This window comes from Triticum aestivum, chromosome 7B (genome assembly GCF_018294505.1).
Source record: "Triticum aestivum cultivar Chinese Spring chromosome 7B, IWGSC CS RefSeq v2.1, whole genome shotgun sequence".
NCBI classification, from domain to species: domain Eukaryota; kingdom Viridiplantae; phylum Streptophyta; class Magnoliopsida; order Poales; family Poaceae; genus Triticum; species Triticum aestivum.
In genome coordinates, this window is record NC_057813.1 from 85,504,766 (window position 1) to 85,518,534 (window position 13,769).

The window sequence follows — 13,769 nt, forward strand, 5'->3', positions numbered from 1 at the left end:
TCCCCAAGCTCCAACGTCATGCCCTCTCCCCCCGCGTAGGAGCCCGCACCCGCCTCCGTTCGCCTCCGGCAGCTCGTCGCCGGAGACGCACCAGGCTAGTCCTCGCGCCCCTCTCCTTCATCTCCCTCTGCTCTAATCTCTCTCTCTCCCAGAGCTCTCATATCTCTCCCTTCGATTTCTTCTAGCAGGAACAGGACGAAGCCCCAGCTCCCGCCGCCGCCCTGCTTTGTTCATCGTCGTCTCTGCCCGATCCGGCGAGGCCCTGCGTCTCCGGCCTCGTCCCCGCCTCCATGGCCGCCCCGCCATCATCAGTGTCGCGCCGCCGTTCCCTGCATCAGCTCCGCTTGACGCCATGGCCGACGACCTCCTCTGCGCCCCGTCGACCGCGTCAGCGCACGCCTTGTCGCCGTTTTACCCAGCCGCCGTCAAGTTCGCGTTCGGCCTTGGATTCGGACGAAATCGAGCTTCCCCGACTGGATCCGCTCCTCCTAGCCTCATTTGTTTCACCAGGAGCTCGCGCCAAGTCCACCGTTGTCGTTCTGCTTCATGGAGACGAGGACGAGCATGAGCCCTTGCCTCTTGCCGCGTCCGCAGCCTGCCTCCTCTCCAGCGTCGCGCCCAAGTCCCACGTCGCCGGCAGCCGTTCCCGCCGTCCGTCGCCATGAACCTGCTGCTGTCGCCTCTGTTCTTCAGTTACGAGAGCAGCAGCAGCTCGCCCGTTCCTTCGTTGACCGTGTCTCCAGCGCCTGGGCCAGCGCCTCCCCAGGCCCAGTGCCCCTTCCAGCCTCCCTCTCCATCGGCTGGGCCTGGCCCATGGGTGAGCAGCCCCCAGGGCACATCCTCTTGTTTTTTTCACCTATCGGGCCAGCCAGATTCGGCCCAGTGTAGTTTTTATTCAGATCTGCGAATTTGTCTTTTATCCAGTGCATGCATAATTACAGGAGGATGCCATTATTTTAAATTGCTCACGAGTAAATAACCGTGCATCGGATTTAAATGATTTAAACATGTAAAATGCTTAGAATTTTGTGTAAATTAATAATTTGCCACTTTCATCCATGTTAAATATGCTTAAAATGTTGTTTGCATTTATTTTTCTAAATGCCATGTTAAAATGATTTGTTTCATAACTAAATAATCGAAGCTCCGTTTTAAATAAACTTTATATGTAAATGGGGTGGAAAAATGCCTAGTTTAACATGGTGGACTTTATTTTCCTGTTTAACAACTCTAAAATATTGTTTTAGGCAGAACAGTACCAAACTCAAAATATGCACATGGGGATTTTCCGAAATTGTTGGTTGTTGTTTCCGGCCTCATTTAAACTTGCCTAAATAGTTAGTTTACTTTTGCTTCACCTCTTGCCATGTTTAACAACATTTAATATTGTTGGGTACAAAAAAGGGAGAGAACTAAATAAATGAATGTGGTGTTTTGTCAATATGCAACTCATTGCATATTGATCTCCACTTAACTTGTAGTACTGCTTGTTGCACTTTACCATGCCATGCCTCATTAAACCGGACATGCATCATACTTGATTGTGCATCATGCCATGTTTATCCTTGTGCATTTACCATGTTGTTTGTTTCTTTCCGGTGTTGCTTCTTAGTTCCGGTAATGTTGCGATTGTGAGGATTCGTTCGACTGCTCCCGTTCGTCTTCGTCATGGACTCGTTCTTCTTCCTTGCGGGATTTCAGGCAAGATGACCTCTACCCTGGATATCACTACTATCATTGCTATGCTAGTTGCTTCGTTCTATCACTTTGCTGCGCTACCTATCATTTGCTCTTCAAGCCTCCCAATTGCCATGTCAGCCTCTAACCTTTTTCGCCCTTCCTAGCAAACCGTTGTTTGGCTATGTTACCGCTTTGCTCAGCCCTCTTATAGCGTTGTTAGTTGCAGGTGAAGTTGAAGATTGCTCCATGGTGAACAGGATTATGTTGGGATATCACAATATCTCTTATTTAATTAATGCATCTATATACTTAGTAAAGGGTGGAAGACTCGGCCTTATGCCTGGTGTTTTGTTCCACTCTTGCCGCCCTAGTTTCCGTCATACCGGTGTTATGTTCCCGGATTTTGCGTTCCTTACACGGTTGGGTGATTTATGGGACCCCCTTGACAGTTTGCTTTGAATAAAACTCCTCCAGCAAGGCCCAACCTTGGTTTTACCATTTGCCTCACCTAGACCTTTTTCCCTTGGGTTTCCGGAGCCTGAGGGTCATCTTTATTTTAACCCCCCCCCACCCCCGGGCCAGTGCTCCTTCGAGTGTTGGTCCGAAATGGGCAGACTGCGGGGCCACCTCGGGGCAACTCGAGGGCTGGTTTTACTCGTAGGCTGACCTATCCGGTGTGCCCTGAGAACGACATATGTGCAGCTCCTATCGGGATTTGTTGGCACATCGGGCGTCTTTGCTGGTCTTGTTTTACCATTGTCGAAATGTCTTGTAAACCGGGATTCCGAGTCTGATCGGGTCTTCCTGGGAGAAGGAATATCCTTCGTTGATCGCGAGAGCTTATCATGGGCTAAGTTGGGACACCGCTGCAGGGTATAAACTTTCGAAAGCCGTGCCCGCAGTTATGGGCAGATGGGAATTTGTTAATGTCTGGTTGTAGATAACTTGACACCAGATCTGAATTAAAACGCATCAACCGCATGTGTAGCCGTGATGGTCTCTTTTTGGCGGAGTCCGGGAAGTGAACACGGTTTCTGGGTTATGATTGACGTAAGTAGGAGTTCAGGATCACTTCTTGATCATTGCTAGCTTCACGACCGTTCCGCTTGCTCTCTTCTCGCTCTTATTTGCGTATGTTATCCACCATATATGCTTAGTCGCTGCTGCAACCTCACCACTTTACCCCTTCCTTTCCCTTTAAGCTTTGCTAGTCTCGATACCCATGGTAATGGGATTGCTGAGTCCTCGTGGCTCACAGATTACTACAACAACAGTTGCAGGTACAGGTTATGCGATGATCATGACGCGAGAGCGATGCTTGCTTGCATTGAGTTCTTCTTCTGCTTCTTCGATCAGGGGATAGGTTCCAGGTCGGCAGCCTGGGCTAGCAGGGTGGATGTCGTTTGAGTTTCTGTTTGTGTTTCATCCGTAGTTGGATGGTGCTCTTATGTAAGATGATGCTGTATTCGTGTGGCATTGTATGCCTTATGTATGTATCCCCATCTATTATGTAATGTTGATGTAATGATATCCACCTTGCAAAAGCGTTTCAATATGCAGTTCTATCCTTGGTGGGACCTTCGAGTCTCTTTAGGATAGTATCGCATATTGGGCGTGACAGGTATGGACTTGATCCTTGTGCTAATCTCACTCCGATTCTTAGCACATTGTGTTTGCCATGTATCTTGCCACGATTGAGATCATCATATCCAGCGAAAACGCTCCGTAGATTAGGTTTGGATTGAAAATTTAGGGTTAGGTTTCCGCCGAAACCATCTCGGACCGACCGAGTTGTAGAAATCGGTTGCACTGATTTGGCCAAGGCCATTGCACATGTGATTCTCGGTCTAACCGAGAATTGCAAATCGGTGTGACTGAGTTCAGGACTTTGTGAAACCCTAGCAGTCTCGGTGCCACCGAACTATGACTCGGTCTGACCGAGTTCACTAGTTTATGTTCCAAAAGCTGCTTCGGTATCACCGAGTTTACAAATTGGTAGATCCGAAATGCTTTCTGTGGAAAACTAAAACTAAGTTTTTGACTCATTCTTTTGCAAAAAACCTATGTATTTTGTGATGCTCATCCTATCTACCTCATCTATATCTATTCACAGGGTCTGCTGTCAGTGTTTGCAACATGTCTGATCAAAGTGACAGTCAGAACAAGTCTGAGGAGCAGGTTCACATGAGTGAGGGCACTAGTCCCTATAGAAGCTATGATGGTAGCAGGAGCACACCCAGCAACATGCCTAAGGCAGCCACCAGGGCCAGAAAGAAGAAAACCTCAGAGTCTGAGGATGAAGACTATGTGGCTCTAGAGGATGAGGCCACTTCCAAGAATAAGGTGCTCAAGAAGGAATATGGCACAACTGCTGCCACTAAGCCTGGTATGAGGACCAAAGCACCTGCTAGAAGAATTCCCATGTCCGAAACAAGAGGCTCCACTCAAGTGCCTTTGGAATCTAAACCAAAAGAGGCTACTGAAGAAGGGAAGAATAGGAAGGAAAGGGTCAACAAGACCATGGCCAGGGTTGTTGGAAAGCCTTCCATAATGGAAGAGGAAGAATAGGAAGAGTTTGCTGCACCAGCACCTAAAGCTCAGAAGCTTATGGGTGATGCCATCAGGTCAGGGGCTGCTTCATCAAATCCCAAAGAAGCTCCCAAGGCAGCTGCTCCAAAGCCTAAAGCTGCACCCAATAGGAATACTAGGAACATTCCTGCTGGAGAAAAGAACAAGGCCCCAGTGCCTGAAGTTGCTGTTGAAGAAGAAGATGATGAGGAACAATGCTTGAGAAAGTTGAAGCCCAAAATTCTAGATCACAATGATGTTCATCCTGTAGCTGAGGATATGAAGCTGAGAAAGGATGCAGGACTCAGGCAGTGGAGATTAACTGATCCTTATGCAGTCAGGAGGAGAACTGCTGTGGTCTACAGGTTCCATACTAAGGAAGCATGACTTCTATGAGACAGTGCTGCTTGACAAGAAGCCAATTGTCTGTGACATGAGATGGGTGGACTGGAAATATATCAAGGAAAATGAAGAGCACTATCCTGGAGTGTATGACAGTTTCAATGCTTGTGGAGTGGATGACTTTGTTGGGCAGAAGCTCACAAAGTGGAATGATGAGCTCATAATGCAGTTCTACTCCACAACACACTTCTATCCAGATGGAAGGATAGTATGGATGTCTGAAGGTACTAGGTACCAAACAACTATTGAAGAATGGGAAAATCTGATCAATGCACCTAAGGAGAAAGAGGATGACTTGAATGTCTATGCCAAGAAGATGAAGGATCACAACTCTATGGCACATATGTACAGGGAGATCCCAGATGCTGCTATTGAAACACACAAGTTTGGATCAGTACATTACCTTCTGTCAGGATTGCCAACCATCAACTGGATCCTCAGGCACACTCTTCTGCCTAAGTCAGGTGAGCACAAGATGATCAGAGGCCATGCTATAATCTGCTTCACATTTTTAATTTGCCTCAAAAGTTCAAGGTCATGAGCCTCATAGTGGAAACTATCAAGAGGACAGCTGCTGACCAAAAGAGAAGTTGTGGGTATGCCCCACAGATCCAGGAGCTAATCTACTCCAAGATGGGCACTGGCACATACCTCTTGGAAAAGGATCACATGCCCATCTATCCAGATTTTGAGGACAACACAGTGGTTATGGATGAAGATGAACCATCTTCTGTGCAAGCACAAGCAAAGAAGGAGAAGGCAAGGACTGAAAAGGCTACCAAGATGCCAACCATTAATGAGGCATCTCAGTACTTCCTGAAGAGCAAGCAAGATCTGCTTGGCTACTTGATTGCCTCCACTCTGAGGATTGAGAAGGGATTGGCCACCCTGACTCAAAACCAGGAGAGCCTGGAGAGGATCATGGAACAGAAGTTCTATGACTTGGATATGAAGGTCGCTGAGATACAATCAGTTGTTGAGCAACTTCAAGATGACATGCAGGAGAGGAAGGGCAATACTACCACTGATGCGTTTGCTAGAGTGCCCATAGCTCAGAGATCTGCTGCAGTGCCTGTTCCAGACACAAGAGCAACTTCATCTGCACCAGCTACAGATTTAGTGCCACCAGCTCCAGCACCTACTCCACCAGCTCCATCTTCATCAACTGATGCTTTCGTCCTTGGCGTTATCTCTACACCACCACCTGAATACCAAGCCTGAGAGTCGATTTAGTCCTGTGCATTTTCTATGAACTTTTTGGTAACTTGTTGCCAAAGGGGGAGAAAAATGTATAGATCATAGGCTTCGAGAGAGAGCATTGCTTTTTATTCTCTCTTGTTTTGGTGGTTGAACTTTGTTTGCTTGTTTGATATACCTTATGCCTGTGTGATACTTGGATGATCATGTGTTTGATCATATGCTACATTAATGCTTGTTGGATGACATTATCCTTTTATCTCTATATGATCATTCACTTTGCTTGGTGATGAGTGCATGTATGTTAATTATTATCATTTTGAGTGCTCCACCAAGATGTATGTGACATGGAAGAGTAACTCATGATCCTAACTCATTGTGCATTTGCAGTCCAAAGCAAATCTTAAACTATGCACAAATTTAGGGGGAGCTCTAACATTTCACATACTTCTCAAAGCGACAATGTTTTTCAATCTTATTATCATTTGTCGAAGCTTTGATCTATATGTTGTCATCAATTACCAAAAAGGGGGAGATTGAAAGTGCAACTATCCCTAGGTGGTTTTGGTAATTCCTAACAACATATAGCTCATTGAGCTAATGCTATTTCTAGATAAATATTTCAGGAAAGCTCAATGAATGGCATGTCATGGATGAGAAAAGTGGACCCCTCAAAATGCTAAGGATAAAAGGATTGGCTCAAGCTCAAAGCTCAAGATTCTACATTTTATATTTTAGTGATCCAAGATCACATTGAGTCTATAGGAAAAGCCAATACTATCAAGGAGGGATGAAATGTTGCTTAATGGCTTACTTGCTCAAAGTGCTTAGTGATATGCTCCAAAGCCCTCAACTACTTTCTCACATCGACATATGACCTAAACCAAAAGTCAAACTCGGCGCCACCGATTCTTTCTATCCGGCACCACCGAGTCCAGATGTCATAGCCACTGCCACAAACGCTAGGCAAATCGGTCTCATCGATAGGGATCTCGGTCTCACCGAGATGGGATTGTAATCTCTCTGTTTCCCTTTGTAACGTTTCGGTAACACCGAGATGAGCGATCGGTCCCACCAAGATTGCAATGTAAACTCTCTGTTTCCCTTTCATAACATTTTGGTCTCACCGAAATGAGCGAACCGGTCCGACCGAGTTTACCTGACCAACTCTCTGGTTAGCTTATTACCAAAATCGGTCCCACCGAGTTTGTGTAATCGGTCTCACCGAGATTAAGTTATGCCCTAACCCTAACCATATCGGTCCTACCGAGTTGCATGTCGGTCCCATCGAAAATCCAAACGGTCACTAGATTGGCTGAATTGGTCCGACCAAGTTTCTCAATTCGGTCCCACCGAGATTGGCAAGTTGTGTGTGACGGTTAGATTTTGTGTGGAGGCTATATATACCCCTCCACCTCCTCTTCATTCGTGGAGAGAGCCATAAGAACAAACCTACACTTCCAACTTACATTTTCTGAGAGAGAACCACCTACTCATGTGTTGAGACCAAGATATTCCATTCCTACCATATGAATCTTGATCTCTAGCCTCCCCCAAGTTGCTTTCCACCAAATCCAAATCCTGTGAGAGAGAGTTGAGTGTTGGGGAGACTATCATTTGAAGCACAAGAGCAAGGAGTTCATCATCAACACACCATTTGTTACCTCTTGGAGAGTGGCGTCTCCTAGATTGGCTAGGTGTCACATGGGAGCCTCTGACAAGATTGTGGAGTTGAACCAAGGAGTTTGTAAGGGCAAGGAGATCGCCTACTTCATGAAGATCTACCGCTAGTGAGGCAAGTCCTTCGTGGGTGATGGCCATGGTGGGATAGACAAGGTTGCTTCTTCGTGGACCCTTTTTGGGTGGAGCCCTCCGTGGACTCACGCAGCCGTTACCCTTCGTGGTTGAAGTCTCCATCAACGTGGATGTACGATAGCACCACCAATCGGAACCACGACAAAAACATTCGTGTCTCCAATTGCGTTTGAATTATCCAAACCCTTCCCTTTTACATTCTTGCAAGTTGCATGCTTTACTTTCCGGTGCTCATATACTCTTTGCATGCTTGCTTGAATTGTGTTCAGATTGCTTGACTTGTGCTAAGTTAGCTAAAATCTTCCAAAGACTAAAATTGGGAAAAGGATACGTTTTTATTTGGTCAAGTAGTCTAATCACCCCCCCCCTCTAGACATACTTCTGATCCTACAGTCGCCCAGCCCTGGCCAAGTTCATGGCGGCATCCTACTATGCCTACAACACCTTGAAGATGTTGGGGCCGGTTGTCATCATTTCTATTCCATCAGACGAGAAGGACACAATCATTTGCGTGGACAAGATGTATTGGGACGCAGTTGCGGCATAGGACGCGGAATCCACTGTTCCCGTCAAGAAAAAGAAGAAAGCTAACAAGGGCTCCAATGAGGATTCCAGGAAGCGTGCCTCTTCAAAGTGTGTTGCGCCTGTTGATGACTTGCCGTAGAGTTCCAATAGCAAGAGATCGAAAGCTTCTACGTCTTCTGTGAAGAAGGTCCCGGCAGGGCTGGCTGGCACTGATGGTACCTTTACTATCAGTGCCACCCTTGATGACAAATAGTAAAGCACGCTCATTGCCATCCTACGGGCTAATGTCGATGTGTTTGCATGGCAACCATCTGCCATCCCTGGTGTTCCTAGGGAGGTAATCAAGCACCACCTTGTTGTCTGCCCACATGCCCAACCCGTTAAGCAGAAGGTCCGAAAGCAAGCTTTGGAACGGCAGCAGTTCATTGCGAGGAAATTAAGAAACTTGAGGCAGCTGGTCTGGTCAGAGGAGTATTGCATCCAACGTGGTTAGAAAACCCAGTGGTAGTGCGCAAGGCTAATGGGAAATGGAGGTTGTGCATAGGTTTCACAGATCTGAACAAGGCCTGCCCGAAGGACCCATTTCCCTTGCCGCGCATCGAACAGATTGTGGATTCCACCTCCGGGTGCAAGCTGCTTTCTTTTTTGGATGCCTTCTCTGCATACCATCAGGTCTTTATGTCCAAGGAATATGAAGAGAAGAATGCGTTCATCACCCCGTATGGCACGTAGTGCTTTGTACGGATGCCTTTCGGGTTGAAGAGCGCCGGATCCACCTTTGCAAGGGCAGTCTAGATTGGTTTTGAGTCACAATTGCACATAAACGTTGAAGCATGCATAGATGATATTGTGGTCAAGACCAAGGACAGATCAACCCTCATCCATGATTTGGAAGAGAGCTTTGCTAATCTGCGCAGGATCAACTTGAAGCTGAACCTGGAGAAGTGTGTGTTTGTTGTCCCTTCCGGCAAATTACTTGGCTTCTTTGTGTCTCATCGTGGGATAGAAGCCAACGCCGACAAGATCAAGGCTATCAAGCAGATTCAAGCACCCAAGACACTCAAGGATGCAAGGCGTTTGACTGGATGTGTTGCCGCGCTCAGTAGGTTCATTTCCAAGTCTGCCTAGCGTGCCTTGCCGTTCTTCAAAATCTTGAAGAAGGCATGACCCATGGAGTGGACTCCAGAGGCAGACGCTGCACTGCAAGATTTGAAGGCCTACTTGTCCTCTGTACCCACTTTGGTAGCTCCCAAACCACAAGAGTCGTTGCTGCTATACTTGGCGGCAACTAATCAAGTGGTTAGCACCGAAATAAACTCAAGCAATATGATGTAAACCCCATCTTTTTATCCTCGATGGCAACAATACAATACGTGGCTTGCAGCCCCTACTGTCACTGGGAAAGGACACCGCGAGATTGAACCCAAAGCTAAGACCTTCTCCCATTGCAAGAAAAACCAATCTACTTGGCCAAACTAACCCGATAGGTCGAGGAGAATTACAAAAATATCAAATCATGCACATAAGAATTCAGAGAAGATTCAAATAATATTCATACATAAGCTGATCATAAATCCACAATTCATTAGATCTCGTGAAACACACCGCAAAATAAGATTACATCGGATAGATCTCCAAGAACATCGAGAATAACATGGTATTGAGAATCAAAGAGAGAGAAGAAGCCATCTAGATACTAGCTATGGACCCATAGGTCTGAGGTGGACTACTCATGCTTCATCGGAAGGGTAATAGAGTTGATGTAGAAGCCCTCCATGATCGAATCCCCCTTTGGCAGGATGCTGGAAAAGGCCCCTAGATGGGATCTCACGGGAACAGATGGTTGCGATGGTGGAAAAGTGTTTCCGTGGATGCTTCTAGTGGTCTGGGGATATATGTGAATATATAGGACAAAAAATTAGGTCAGGGGAGTCCCGAGGGGCCCACAAGGCAGGGGGCGCACCCTACGCCCCTGGGCACGCCCTCCCCCCTTGTGGCTGCCTCGTGCTCTTCGAACTTGATCTCCAAGCCTCTTGGGTGTCTTCTGGTCCAAGAAAAATCATCGCGAAGGTTTTATTCCATTTGGACTCTGTTTGGTATTCCTTCTCTATGAAGCTCAAAAACAAGGGGAAAACCCCAGAAATTGGCACTGGGCTCTAGGTTAACAGGTTAGTCCCAAAAATAATATAAAATAGCATATTAATGCATATAAAACGTCCAAAATAGATAATATAATAGCATGGAACAATCAAAAAATTATAGATATGTTAGAGACATATCAGCAGCCCATTGGAAGACAGATTACCCTTATGTGACACCCGTTCAGAAGCATGTCAAGCAGATAAGTAGGAGATGATTATGCGGCATGGCAGGCTTGCCGAGCTTCGCCCTCAGCATGACACCTAGTAGTGCATTTAATGCACTTTGTCCTAACTGCCAGAGTTAGGTATGATAGCACTGTTAGCTACCTAATCATTATATAATGACTGTTTTACCACTGTGGTCACTCCTTGAGCTGTAAAAGGAGGTCAAAGGCAACATAGAAAAGGATTCGGACCCCTCACACTTGTACGCATGTAGCTGCTCCTCCCCCAAGGCAATCTTGCCGGGCTTTGCACGCTGTTGTATTCCTCCACTCAATCCACCAAAGCAGGAGTAGGGTTTTACGCCTCACGGTGGCCCGAACCTGGGTAAAAAACCATCGGTGTCATCGTTGTCGCGCTGCCTCATGGCTTCCGCTCTTTTTGTAATGTGACCTTCCCACTTGCCGAACCACAAAGGGCCTCATGGCCCCATAGGTGTACATGTTCCACCACGACATTTTTGGCGCGCTAGGTAAGGGGAGCATTTGCGCGAACCCGAAGCTGTGAATAGCATGTCAATCGTCACCATCATCTTCATCGTCACCGCCAGGACGATGCAATTTTGTAGATTTGTCCCTTCCAAACTCCGCCGCTCGTTTCCTCCGCAGTGGAGGTGCCGGTGAGGTCGAGGGACAACCGCGCTGCATGAGTACTATGGTTGGTACAAGTGATGTGGCCACCATGTTGCCAGTGACAAGAAGATGGCGTGAGGCGTGCGGCTGTGCCTCCCTCCTGGCGATCTCCCGTCGGCACACTTCGGACCCCAAAGAGGTGTTGCTTGGACGGACTGACCAGAGAAATGATGCGTGATTGGCCTCCCCCTCCTTTCACACTCGCCAATGACCGGGTCGAACAATGGTGATGTCGGCAGCGTCGATGAGCCCGCGTAAAACTCAGTCCTGTATTTATTCCACCAAGGATAAATCCTAAGTTGAGTGTTGCTGTGAATCCCTTGGTTGACGCCCCGGCAAGCACTACAAAAAAATACACTTCCGTGATGATACGTGTTTGTCACAGTAGGTCATGTTTTTTGTCATGCATGTACATCCATGATGATTTTATGACAGAATCAAGATAGTCATACCTGTGCTGTCGTAGAAGTGTTCCATGACATTACCAAAACTATCATCACCGAAGTGTCCAATTCCATGACAATAAATCACGCGTCATAGAAGTGCTTTCGTCAAGGGTGACCGACACTTGGCATCCACCATAACGGGTCGTCGTTAAGCTATCGGGTTCCGGTTTGGATCCGATAACCCGTTAACAGCCCCGACCAATGGGGATTTTACACGTGTAAAATTCCCATTCGCCAGAGGATCCACGTGTCGGCTCAGCGTTGGGACAGATGTCATCCACTCATAGTACCGGAGGTGCCTGTGATACGTCTACATGTGGCAAGGCCCACCAGTGGCCCATTTCGGTGAAAAAGGTCGGCCCAGTAAAAATTAGTAGGCCGGGCCATATAAGGCCTACTTGTGTCAGGTCCATTTAAGCCCACGACCCATACGAGATGTGCCAATTCGGCCCGTCAATGACTCGTTAATGATTTTTCACCATTGCAGCCCAACGTCAGTTCGAGCCCGTTAAGATCCCGCTATATATTTGGGCTCAATATCGGCCCATGTGGTTTCGGCCTGTTAACGGCCCATCTAAGGTATGGGAAAAATTTGAGGATGTACGACTTTTGACCTTTTAGAGACCCATTTAAGTGCTGGGCCAATTTCTGGTCCGGTGTGTCTTTCAACCTGTTAACGGCACATAAATGAGCTGGGCCACTTGCAGTCGGACCTGAGTCTTGGCCTTTTTATGGCCCATGCTCTTCATGGTCTAATACCAGCCCGGTTTCTCTTTTGGCCTGTTAAAGGCCCACAACACAGTTGGGCCATATACAATACGACCTTACTTTCGGCCTCTTAGCGGCCAATGCTCTTCATGGTCCAGTACGAGCCTGCTTTCTCTTTCGGTCTGCTAAAGGCCCACGGTATAGTTGGGCCATATGTAGGCCAACCTTAGTATCAGCATGTTAACGGCCCATGAAATTAAATGGGCCCACCTGTTGCTCGCTTCGATGTCGACCTGTTAACGACCCGGGAGGTAACAGGGCCGAGCATTAACTATCGGCCGGATTGACCTTTCGGCCTGGTTACGGCCCATTAACTTAATGGGCCCACTAAAGTTTGAACATGTGTGTAGGCCTAATTAGATAATTTGAGCCCATTACGATGAGCAATTATGCACAGGACCAAAACCGATCAATGAAAGGCCTATGAGAATTTTGGCCCCTGAGTGCCCATTAGGGAATCCCATTAAGGGCAGTGGGTTGCTTCCTTCATATAAGGCCCGTGACTATTCGTGCTAACTAATAATTTCACTGCTTTTTTAGCTTCCTAGCGACCAGTTAGCTGGAATGCGAGGCGTGCTAAGCAAAGGTATGGCATACAAGGAAAAACATTGCACATCTAGCATATATTACAGGAAATTACATCCACTGGGCAATCAAAGATTAATGCCAGTGCAAATAAATGAACAAAACCTAACGATTTACAACGTCACAATCTGCAACCTCAGCACGGATGATGCCCAGAATCACGTGAGCAAGTTCTTCCTTCTTTGCTACACTGTCTCTGAAAACATTGATCAGTTGTTGTTGCGCAAGAATGTGCACCTCTGATACCTCCATGATTTCCATCACTGCTTCAGCCAGTAATTGGTTCACAAACATATACCTTTTCTGTTGCATTCAAGACACAGGAAACTAAACAGATTTAGATGGTGATTTTGGAAGGCTTGTATTATTGATAGTGGAGAGTGTCTTGACAACTACATCATAACATAAACTTTGAGGGAAACCGAACATATTAATCAAGAATTATTGCCATATTACCTGGCCTAGATTTATTGGAAAGAAACAATGGGGTTGCCTTGCTGCTTTCAGAGTTTGTCTTCTTATCTTCAGTAGACTGCACCAAATTAACACACTAGCATTGCTATCATTGTCCAGGTCAGATAATAGGAAAGAAACATTGACACAACGAACGTTTGGGCAACCAGACCACACCAGCCTACACCAAATTAACACAATATGGCACAACTATCATTAGCCAAGTAAGGTAATACGCAAGCAACATTAACACAATGAATGAATGGGTAACCAGAGCAACACTACAGTTCAGTAATGTGCATGATATGAGATAGTACACTCATGTAGCTCAGTAT